Genomic DNA, 12243 nt, shown 5'->3' with positions numbered 1-12243 from the left:
TCAGCCACCCTAGGTGGCTGCGTTACTTAGGGTAAGTCTTTAGCATTATTTTAGTATTCTAGAAGGAATGAGTTCCTAAAGCCCAAAGCTCAACCTGCTATCTTCTGAACTCGCTGCAACCATGGAAATGACACTGACATCTCTGAGAAACAGGTGAATGGGAAAAAGTGTAAGGAACTGAGAGTTTTAATAGTGTGTGGTGTACCGTCTCATATTGTCTCAATATGAGAGGGGACATATTTAATTACAGACTGTGCAGGCAAGAGCAGCTTTTATAGCAACACAAGAGATTGCAACGTAGCAAAGTAACAGCAGAACCAAAAATAAAGGCAAAAACGTGACAGCCAAGCTTCACGTGGTCAGAGGAGAAGGGACTGTTGGGCAGCCTGCCCTCTCTCCAGTGGTTGAGAGACACATCCATTGTTGGCCAGCTCTTCCCCTGCCTGCCCAACAGCAGCTGTGTGTGGACATTCTGTAAGCATCACATAGCAGCAGGGATGCTGAGAAGCTGCTGGACACATCTACTATGATGTGATTTTCTGCAGCCATTGACCCTGAACTAAGCTCCCTCTTTTGGCATCTGTATCCATTTGGGGTTCCAGTCCCATTCTGGATCTCCCTCCACAGTGTGAGCTATGCTTTTGAGGGGAAGATAGCGCTGCCCTTTGCTCCAGTTTGCAAAATCTTTAAATCAGTATTCATCAGCATAATTGTTGATGGGATTATGGTCATCTTAATACACTAATAGCTTCAAGTTAGTAGCAGTACTAGCTAGAGCAAATTCCACCACCAAGAGGAGCTGAGCAAAAACAGCTAAACAATGAGATCTCATAACTCCTTAGGAAGCTGATACCTATCAGCTCTGAGCCAAGAAAACTTAGGAGGGTGTTTAACAGCATTGGTCTAGAACACCTATCTATAGAAGAGAATGGGAGAGCAGCCTGAATACGGAGATATGAATTCACATCTTTCACTTCTCTAGTGCATTTACCTTCCCAACACTTCAGTACATCAAGGAAGTCTTTGGTGAAGAGCTCAGGCACAGAGCAACAAGACACAGATACAAGTAAGTTTAGACACTGAAAGTGAGAGTGGGATGAGAAGTAGGGTTGCTCTATCCAAATGTGCTCAGGCCAAACACCCAAAAGTCCCTGCTCAGCAGCCATTTGTCCCTGGAAGTGGGCAGACATCAGAGGCTGCCTTTTTATGACATTTCCCAGTATAAACCAAGTTACCTATCAGTCTCAGTAAGATTCAGAACCTACCTCATACTTCATATGTCTTATAATCAAGTTGTTCTTTTGGCCTGAGAAGAGTCTAGGGAGGGGTGTGCACAGGGAGATGACAAAGCTTTCATCACATACTGGAGTCACCAACATTACAGACAAAATGTTAAACTTAGGCAACCCTGAGCACAGGAAGTTTAATGAACAAATCTTGTATTCTGTGACACAAGTGGTAATGTTGTCTAAGTAAAGAGGAACATACCATGAACAGCCCATGAGACATCTAGGGGACCATGTTCCCTGCAGTCCTGTTGGCTGAGCAATCTCCTGAGTAATTACTGTCCCTACCCACAAACCAGAAATGCCACAATGTGGTGGAGAAGAAGTTTCTGGTGAAATCTCATGTTTTGATAAATCCCAGAAGATTGTATACACAGCAGGGATACTGACAGTCACAACACCTGGGCAGCAGGGCCTGTGCAGGACTCTGCTGGTGATGTGCAAATACATGGCTCTGGCTTAACAGTGTTTCTTTGGGTGGAAACCAGCGTGTTCAAAGGACATTCTCAATCCTTTGGGGGTGTCAGTGACAGGACAAGAACTGGTACATTTTCTACAGCATGGTTTTCACTTACCTCTGATTACTGCCAATACCAATCTAATACCCAGTCTTTAAGATGTCAAGAAACTGCTTTCCTCACCTCTACTTAGAAGTTGTAGACAAAGTGCATATTGGCATATATTAATTAACTTCTGCTATTTTTCTCTAGGAAAATGATAAACAATAAAAGGACTTACATTTTTACTAAGGACATCTAAAATGTCAGCTGTACCTAGTGAATGGAATAAGAAGAATGTAATTAAACATCTGCTCTTTCACTCCTAGTAATGACTTTAAAATAGCCAGAAAACTCTGAAGGTTGTGGCCATGGTAACAGACACCAGCTTAGGAAAAAGGAAATATCTGCAGTTATAATTGAACATAGAGATTGCTCATCTCCTTCTCTGAGCTGGAAGTTTACAATCAAAGCTTTGATGTGTGTGCTGGTTCCTCTAATACAATTTCATCCTATGCCATGTGGCACATTTATTGTGAGAAACTACCAAGTATAAAAATATGCATATGTTGTTCCAATGCTACTTTCACTCTTGTTTGAAGGAAGAAAAACTGCTCTTTTTTTGGAAAGTGGCTGGAGCAACTGCTGGTAAATACTTTTGTGAAAAGCGACAATGCAGCATGATGGCAATGGGCCAGACTTCCCTAACATGCAGCTGTCTCCCTCCCTCAGATGAGCAAAGTAATTGCTGCTTACATCAGAGTGATGTCCAGCAGCAACAAGCAGCATTTCTGGAAGATCCTGCAAAACTGAACCTAGAGACCTTCTTGGTTTGGCTGAGAGAGAATTGATTAGACTCCTCAAAAACACCTGACCTTGTCACACCCTAATATCTGGCCTGCTGCCTCCAGTGCCTCCCCACACTCTGTCCTGTCCATGGCCACAGTCCATTCCACCTTGCATCCCACTAGGCACTGCAGTTCCTCAGACACAGTCAAATGAAGAACAAGGCCACTAATCAAACAAAGCCCAACAAAATAAAAATCACAGCAGAGACAGGGAAGACAAGCTGAGACAGAGGTGGAGTGGGGTAACATGGGTGTGCTGCACACAGAGATGACAAGCAGCTCCTGGAGCTCTGCACGATGACTGGAACCACTTGCAGCAAGCGCCAGCAGTGAAGGAAAGGGCTTTTCAGAGTGTTTTACACACCTGTGTGACAACTGCCTTAAATGGGAGCTTGTAAGCAATGTGCATATTGGCCAAAGAATCCAGACAAAAAGCATTTGCTACTTTAGTGCCTAATATCAACCTTGGTTCATAAAAAAAAATAATTCTTTGAAATGCAGATGAAAAAATGTGATATGAAAATAAGCAGGCAAAGGAAGGCTCAGGGTTGCAGGTTGCTGAACCCTACTGAAACCACCAACTCATATTTTCGAAGGCTTCCTGTGAACTTTGTCTGAGATTCACATCTAGAATTGGGGTGAACCTCAGCTGCTGGCTGGAGGCCTGCTGTGAAACTGGTGCAAGTAAATAGGTTGTAGCAGTCTTCTGTGCAGGCAATAATTATGGGCAGGGTGTGAGTACCTGAAAATATTGTATTTTTTGGGTGTGATTTCCCTTTTGAACTGCACTCGAAGCACTCAAACAGCACAAACAGTACTAATTTATTTGGATTTTGTTAATATAGAAGCTATTAATACTTTTTCCTATTGGTTTCCAAGCAAACAAGATGCCACTGTGTCCTTATTGCAGATGCTTTTAGCACACTGTTTGGAGCATCAAACATTTTGGCCTTCATATAGGAAGACAACACACCAACCTAAGGATTTATTTTTGTCCTGATCAGTGGCTTAAAATTATATTAAATTAGCACATACCAAGCTGGATCCTGCAATGTAAACGCTGCCTTTTCAAATGTGAAGACAATGAATTTCTCAGAGAAGTCTGGTGGAGCTTGAGACCTCCTCTAGCATGGCCAAAAGAAATAAAGCTACTTTCACCAGCATTACCTGGGTTTCATGCCTGTGGTTTTTAACAATATCATCCCTGCAGCACGGACAGATGAAAATTTAATTCAGTGAAGCTCCAAGAAACTCTGGTCTCACTAGCAGTGCAAGGCAGTCAATCATGAATGGAAATCAGTGACCTGTTAAGACTTGAGGGTTGGACAAGATGACCTTTAAGGGTCCTTCCCAACCTTAACTATTCTCTGATTCTGTGATGCCTTGAGGGGCACCTGACAGCCCCTCTGCACAGCTGCTCCACGCACATACAGCCACCTTGCTCCCTGGCGCTTGACCACACTGTAGCAGAGCCATTCCCGTCCCTGAGCCTGCAGAGATGGACAAGTTCAGCAGTTGCACTGCTGAGGTGTAAGCTGCCATCCAGCCTAAAATGCTCAGTTCCTGGGGTTTCCTTACTGAGTGCCATATCTGTCCCTCAGCTGCTGCCACAGGAGGCCTGTGGGTATTGAGCAATCCCAGACTGACCTCACCTGACCTCATGAGATGCCCAGAGCATTCATCCCTCCCCGACCCCAAAACATGAACAAAGGCCTGAGATGTCTACCCAGCATCACTGTGCCACAAGTTGCTCTCCCTCCTCCTTTAGCTGCTGAACTGCAATAGCCAGTGGGAATCAGCATCTCATGTGCCACCAGTACTCAGAAGCTACTCCTGTTTCCAGATCAGAGCTGCAGTGGACTGGCAGTGTTTGTGGCTATCTGAAACTCATTGGAAGAGTAGGGCGGTCAGGAACTGCTGCAGAAGAGGGGAGGAAGCAGACAAGGGGAGGCAGATCTGGTGCCAGACAGCACTCCTCCTTTTTTCACTTGGAGGACTCCTCAGAGCCCGCTCCATATGACCTTTCACGTGAGCTGCAAGAGTGCTGGTAGCCAAAGGGAGGGGAGATTTAGTGCTGCTCTGTTTCCTTCCCTGGAAAATTTGCTTTTGTAGGAGGAGGTCAGAGAGTCAGAGCAGCAACCTGAGAGAGGGAATTCTCGCCTGCTTTTCTGAAGGACTGGAAATTGAATGGAGTGTGCCATGAAGCCTCACTTCACTGGAGCTTTTATCTTTTAAAATTAGGTTAGGAAATTTATTGCTACAGTAGCTTAATCCCACAGTGCATTATCTGTACACATGATGGACTGGAATATGAGCTAATTCTGTCAATAAAGTGACTGCCTGCATCTTGATTGTCAGATACAAGGAATTCAGTCTTCCTTTTGAGACACTAAGCAGCTGCAGTCTGGCACACTCCCCTGCCTATGCTTTTGGTTTGGATGCTTCCTACATTCAAGTTTCTCAGCAAGAGATGATGCTGTGGAAAGGGAAGAAAGGGGGGAGAAATTTGGTTCCAGGCACCTGGCTGCACACTGTGACTCTGCACTAGCCTGTAGGGTGGCGTGGGGGCTGCAGCCCCCAGGGACTTCTCTGACTGATACCATGAGCTGTGTATGCACTGGGAACCCAGCTGCCTGGCTCTGCTTGTCTTCAGTCTGTGCTCTGCACTGGCAGGAGAGGCAGAGACCAGCAAGCGTTCCCCCTGAAGGGTCAGATCAGCAGGGAGCTTCCTTGGTGGAAGGGATCTGCCACTGGGCACTCACAGCCACAGCCCCCAGTTTTTCCTGAGCAGAGCAAGGGGGCTGGACTGCAGGTACACACTGAGTGCTGTGAATCTACAATCAACCTTCAACAAGATACATCCTTCAGCAACAGCTCGGGAGGGGACTGTTTTAATATCAAACTCTCCACATTACTTACCTACAAAAAACTCCAGGTTTGGAAATCTAAATTTCACTGTCTCTATACAAGCTATAGAAATCTAGAGTATACCATCTCTAAATGGAATCTTGAGAGTGAGTGAACAAATTCCAAATTTATGGGTTGGCAGAAACAGAGATACGGGAGGCTAGTTTCACAAAATTGCTTGAGCAGACCACAGTCTCGGTTTGCTCAACATGGAGTGTCAGATTGAGTTATATAAGTCCTTCTTGATGTGAAGTTCCTTGATTTTTAGCAAAAACAGCTGGAAAATGAAACTTCTTAACAAAATAAAGCCTCTTCTACCTGATTGCTCAGCAGACAAATCCTCAAATCAATTATTCTTTGAGCAGCATCCAGGATAACTGGTCAATCAAACAAGTAAGAGGAAGTCTGGAATGTCACGGGAGTATCTGGTCCTTGGTTTTACAACATCTCAGATGTAGGCACTAGGCAAAGGCTTTTCAGACAGCCTGCAATATGAAAAGGTGAAAGCTTATTCTTCAGATCAAAGAATGCTCTAATGTTCATATAAAAAAAGTTAAATTATAAGCAGCAGGGAACAAATTTAAATAGATTGACTTGATATTTCTGAAGGCCCTTTCCTCTTCATTTTAAAGGAATTAGTTCTCTTTCAGTTCATTCAGTTCTCATTTATACAATATATTCAGAAGAAGTAGCTGATAAAACCTGAACTACTCATGGGAAGGAGGACAAGGACTGATTTTCCTGTCATCAGAAGGGCAGCTACATATTCAGTAATTTCTCCTCTGTTGGTCTATTTGAGCCCAAAAGAGAAATAGCTGTGTTATTTGGTTTGTGAGATGTCACCACCAACTCCTCCAAAAGTCTCTAAGCCCTTTGGCACAATGAAGAAGACAGATATTTGTCAGACTTCACAGGGAGATGTTTGGGGAGAAATCTCACAGTCTTAACTGAAGAACAAACAGGAATGTATTAGGACAACAAGATATTTATAGTCTCACACATTTTGAATGTAAAGGGTACAAATATCATTTTTGCTATTCCTCTGCAGGCCAAGATACGAGGGACATATGCCAGAACACAAAAGAATTTTCACCCCATTCCAAATTCCCATTAAAAAAAAGCACACTAAGTCTGAAAAATAAGTGTAGTCATTTGAATCATGAATTTGGCTTTGAAACCCATTGGGAGACTGAAGCAGAGCAAAACACATCTGCTAACACCCCAACTTGAGCACCACAATTGGCAAGTGCTACTGAAGAGAGATCTCAGACTGAAGTTGTAGAAATATTAGAGGTTAAAACTGAAGTTTCTTGGCAGAACTGACCTTTTATGGAAACTCTGTAGGAAGTCTGCCTGCACTGGCTTTCCAACCAGTACATACATTAATTTCTAATACATACATGGATGTATATAGAAAGGCTAATTCAAAACCACTTGGGTAAAATCAAAGCAAATCATTCCTCTGGGGATGTGCTGGACAGAGTTAGGCAGATTTTTCTACTTTCAGGATCATGAACTGAAATCAAAGGAGAAATCTCAGATGGAAGGTGGTTACAGTTGGGTTCTTCCAAGCTGAGTTTCGGGATGGATGCAGTTGTACATTTTTATTAATAACCAGGAGGTGTAATCTCAAAGCAATGCAGTTACTGATGATGCCAAGGTGACAGGCACCATCAGGTGGACACCAGACTACCCCACAAGAAGAATGGGACAATCTTAGCACCAGGATAGTGCAAAGGGATGAAATTCCTTATTGCAAAATGCAGTATGTGAGGGACCAGTGGAAAGAACTGATCTTCTTAACTAGAAATGATGGAGCAGAAGGAAGAGCTGGAGGACTTATATAGCCACAAAATAACAGGAAAATACCAATATGATGTGTCCTGCAGGAGACAAGTGATGCTTTCTAATGAACTTGCTGAGACTGATCTGTTGAGTTCAGGGAGGGTGAAATACCAATGCTATCAATGAGCAGGTTTTGGAAGTATGAGGGCTCACCTGGGTTGCTGTAGTACATGGCCGGGAAAACACGCTGAGGAAAAGGGATATTGGCCTGCAGTGGCTGCAGAACAGGACTATTAAGCCAAATAAGGGAATGGAAAGCCTGTGCTCTCAGAGGAGACCAGAGGCACTTGGATGTTTAGCCTCGCTAAAGAAAGGCCAAGAGGGGATATGGTTGTGGTCTATAAATACATCAGAGGGGGTAAACACTAGAGAAGGAGAAAAGCTGTTTAAACTGCAGGACAATGCTGGCAAAAGAACAAATGGGTATAAACTAGCCATAATAAATTTTGGCTGGAAATGAGAAGCAAATCTCAAACCACTAAAGCAGCGAAGTCTGTGGAACAGCCTCTTCAAAGATCACAACACAAAGAGCCAAAATCGTGGGAAAACACTATTTGAAAAATCCACAAATAGGGTCTATATGACATGGATACCTGCAGTGGACTGGGGGAGTCAGGAGATTCCCTACTGTCCTGACTTCTGGAAGGGAAACAGCATCCACAAGAACAAGCATGCTTCTTACAGAGGGCAGTTTTTCTGGCACAGAGGACCACCATGAGGAGAGCCAAAGGCAGTGATGTTAAGTAAACAAGTTTGTGATATCTCTATCTTCCTTTGCACTATGTAATCATCCCCCACCACACATCAGTGATGGGCAATGGCAGGAATGTGGGGGAGGTTTATGCAAGCAGAGGAACAAGTGCCAGGATGCAACAGACAGGTCAGGAAAGCTGGCCAGCTCTGTCACTTCAAGCTTCAGACAGCACTGAGAACAGCAATACATTATTGCAAAAAATTTAACTGAAATTAAGATTTACAAGTAACCTCAATAAAATTCACAGCTGGTTGGGCTTAACCTTGGAGTCAAGAAGATTAGCAGGCTGTTGTCCAAATCATGAAATAATAAGTTTTGCATTTTCTTCGAAAGTGAATTACAGACATGCCTGGTCTCTATTCAGTATTGAGTAATTCAAGCTTTCTACAAAATTTCACCTCATTATTGTCATCCTTTTGTCTCCTCTAAGGAACACAACAATTTATTAATACCATTCTTCTCATCTGAAGATTTCTGATGACTTCACAGAAATTACTGGGTGACAGCTGCACTACAGTGTTGACTGAACGGAGGCACAGGAAGAGGGAGAAAAGAATTTTTTTGTCTGTATGGAGTTTTTGTCAGCTGGTCCTGTGCTCCTGGACTAGCTGGGGTCAGTTTGCAAGATTCCTGGGTTGGCAGAGAATCAGAGGAGGATGGCACAGAACAGACTCTCATCAGGTACTACTTGAGCCTGCCCAGGCTCAGAGGCTGTAGGCACCTAAACCTCCTGACAGCCACCCTTCTGCCTCAAGGCATGCCCAGCACTTGACTGTGACAGTGGGAAGGCACCATGTTGCCTCATGCTCCCTCCCAAGCCACACCATGACAGGTATGGAGGAATCCCTCTGCTTATCAGACCTTCACTCGGTTGTCAAATGTCCACCTAACAAGGAAGAACATAGGCAGCAGAGAGCTCTTGTTCTAGGACACCACCTTGGGCTGAGCTCTTCCTTTTTCTCCTCTGAAAATTGCTTGCTCAGGATTTGATATAGTAATAAAGTACAAAACAGTGAATAGCACCAAGGCACTTCACTTTGCACAACAAAAAGTAGCCATGCATGGGTCTGCATGCACAGAGGGCCATCAGAGTTCCCTGCCATCTGCTGAGCTTCCAGAGGGCAGCACGGAGTGCAGTCAAACCAGCTGGAGATGAGGTGGGGAGATGACAGCTAATCATCTGAACCCATTGCCTACATTATGGCTGTCTCATGAGTTTCCTCAGAGCAAGAAAAAACAGCTGAGAACAGATACCACAAAACCTAACAAATCCACCTGATGTCATTATCTCTTGGGGGCTGTGTAATACAGTTAACTGCTGTTCCCAGGAGAGCTACCAAACCTAATTACTTGTTATGACTGCATTAGATGAAGAAGGTGCATGTTGCTGATAGTTGCTTAGTGAGAACATAGAGTAGATCTTTCTTTTGTCCACTTATAATTAAAGCAATCTTCTTTGTATATTAGGTTCAGTAGTTTATAATGAAATGCAATAAAGATTCCTTGAGTAAATCTTTTTTTCTTAATATGTTTATACAGTTTAATGGAGTCTCTTATTGATTGGAGGAGGAGCAGTTTCAGAAATAGTGTGCTTAAACAGACATGACAAACCATGCAATAATAATTTCAAGGCTAATGCCTGAATAACAAGCACATCCCACAACAGTGCCACTTCCATTTGTGCCAGACACATGAGAAGCAGCAATCATAAACCTCCGCAATGGCTGGGTGAAAAACCTGTCATTCTATCAGCTGTGCAGACAAATCTAGCACCCTCTGAAATCTTTATCAAAATTACCCACCAGCAGAATTAGGTAACCAACTTTAAATAGCGAGGAATAGGGAGTTTTGTCCAGTTGAGCAGCGGCAATTTGGACAGCACTGATTTTTCAGTGGAAAGACTGAAGAAAAACACAAAATATGGTACAGATCAAGAAATGCAAACACTGATGAAACACACAAATGCTTAAAGAGACTTTTATTATCAGATGAAATAACAATGCCTTAAAATAGGGTCCCATTTGGGTTAAAAAATTAACAAAGTCAAGGAACTGTAGATTAGAGCCAGGTGCTTAGCGGAACTAGAAATTTAAGAATGTTTTTGCTTTTATCTGATGATACTTGGAAGAAACGCTTATGATCATATTTCTGAAAGAAATATTTCCTGTTGTTGAGCTTTCCTTTGAAAGACATATTTCTGTTTCACTACTGAGAGCAGTTGCAGAGCTATAAATGCACAGCAGGCTACGCAAGACAGATCTTTAATTATACCTATCCTTCCATGAGTTCACTGTGAGCCAATTGTTCAAGGCTAATAAGGATTAAAACATATTCAATGACTCTGAAAAACTGTCCTAATGCTAGTCTTCCCAAATCCCCTGTATTATTCGGAGCAATACAAGCACAGCAACTCCTGTTTGCAAGTGCAAAGGGAAAACTTTACTCTTTCACACAGTCACACCCAAGCCCTGCTTTACTAAACACCACTGTTCAAAAGTTTTCAGCCAGGATCCTCATGCTCTGCAGGACTTTGATGTAAATCTGCAGGTAACATCAGAGTTCCATATGATGGCTTCCATGTAGCACTGACACTAAGTGATCTGTGACCGGACCCGACTGGGAAATTCAGGGAGAGTGGAAGACACTCCATGTCTAACAGAGGAAGTAATTAAAATAATCAAACCTACCTGAAAAGCCGCAGGCAAAGAGGCAAGTGCTTCCCTGGCTCCCTCAAACCCTACTGACATTATGCTCTAAGGTCAAAAAACATAAAGGTTGAATTCAACAAAATCAGAAGTACTGGGAGAAAACCGCATTCAGAAATCTCCTTTGCTTTTGACCTCTTTCTATCCTGAAGTTTTACAAGGAGAGCACTTGGACATCATTTCTCTCTTTACAGAGTAAAATGTGAAATTCCTGACAGTGCTGTACGTGGGGTTGGGCAGTCCCCAGGGAGCTGGAGGGTGCATTGTGCAGTGCACAGTGCTCACTTCAGGCAAAGGAGGGTTTGGAAAAACAGATCTTAGGCATGAGACAGCATTAGAAGAGCAGAACATATTGGTCTCTTGCTGAGAAGGCTAAAACAGATAATTACAATTTACTTATTCTGGAGAAATGGTAGAACAGAAGGGGTGCAGTAGTGGATACTGACCTCTGCATTTTTCACATCTTAAAAATAATTGGATTGTAAACTAGAAAAGGATTAAAACTGAGCCTCACAGGGGAAAGAGCATGTACCGAGAAATAACATTAAATCAGCATCAAACCCGCACTCTCTAAAGGGTCAGGTCAGCAGTGTACATGATAATGTTCCTCTGTACAGACAGAGGAGTAGAGCCTCGTGCTCTATAGACTAAAGGCTTTTCTTTATCCTTCCTTCCAGCCATGTTCATTTCCTTCACTTTGGTCCTATTGGAACCCCACTGCTCTGTTTGACAGACTGGAGCTGCCAGCCTTTTTGTCATGATTTCCTGGCCGTGGTGAGAGCCTGAAGCTCATGAGCTCTATCTAGACCTGGGCTTCAGAAAAAAAAGCACTCTTCTATTTTTAAGGCTCTTTTTTTCCCTCCAAGGATTCTCACCCAATTATGCATGATGACATTTACCACATTATCTCTGACTATGAAGCAAATGCATCTGGGTGCATTCTGCAGCATGGGGGCCAACTCAGAAGTTCCCTTGTCTGTGCTATTGAATTCTGCACCCTCCTGAAAAGTGACTGTGTGCCATTTGCCCCCTGGAACAGGCCCAGTGGCACAGGCTGGAAAGGAAGCTAGACTGGGATGGGGATTGCTCAGCAGAGGGAGCAGTTTTGACTACTGAGCTCTGGTGCTGGGGTTGCCCCCTATTTCATTTATTACGGACACAGCCAGTGGCCATAGTACAGAAACAGCCATTATCTTAGGAAACTGGATAGCTTATCCCCTACTTGAATGTTAGTGTCAAAACAAGAAATATCAAGGCTTGGGGGAACCAAATGCTTACCTAGTGTGTGATGTAAGAGGGAATTATGAACTAGACCCAAAGTTCGAATCATTTGGGACATGCTCTACAAGGGGCCTTGGGCTCAGTGATGAATTTGCTGGGGCTCTGAAGGAGTTTCAGGGC

The 12243-nt window shown here is 43.4% G+C and overlaps 1 protein-coding gene across 6 annotated transcripts in view; it reads right to left on the bottom strand.

Annotated features, from left to right (window-relative positions):
- Nucleotides 1–12243, bottom strand: part of NCALD (neurocalcin delta) — a 58025-nt gene that overhangs the window by 36247 nt on the left and 9535 nt on the right. For 2 of the 6 annotated variants that reach the window (XM_088051150.1, XM_014256808.2), the window contains one exon: nucleotides 5857–6023. The exons of the other annotated variants lie outside the window; for them this stretch is intronic. The gene's annotated coding sequence lies outside the window, so the exon portion shown is untranslated. The remainder of the gene's footprint in view (nucleotides 1–5856; nucleotides 6024–12243) is intronic. 6 annotated transcript variants of the gene reach the window in all.

Source organism: Pseudopodoces humilis, chromosome 1 (assembly GCF_049639895.1).
Source record: "Pseudopodoces humilis isolate 2021_Gansu_Grassland_sample_001 chromosome 1, ASM4963989v1, whole genome shotgun sequence".
Classification (NCBI taxonomy): domain Eukaryota; kingdom Metazoa; phylum Chordata; class Aves; order Passeriformes; family Paridae; genus Pseudopodoces; species Pseudopodoces humilis.
This window is presented reverse-complemented; position numbering and strand designations above follow the sequence as displayed.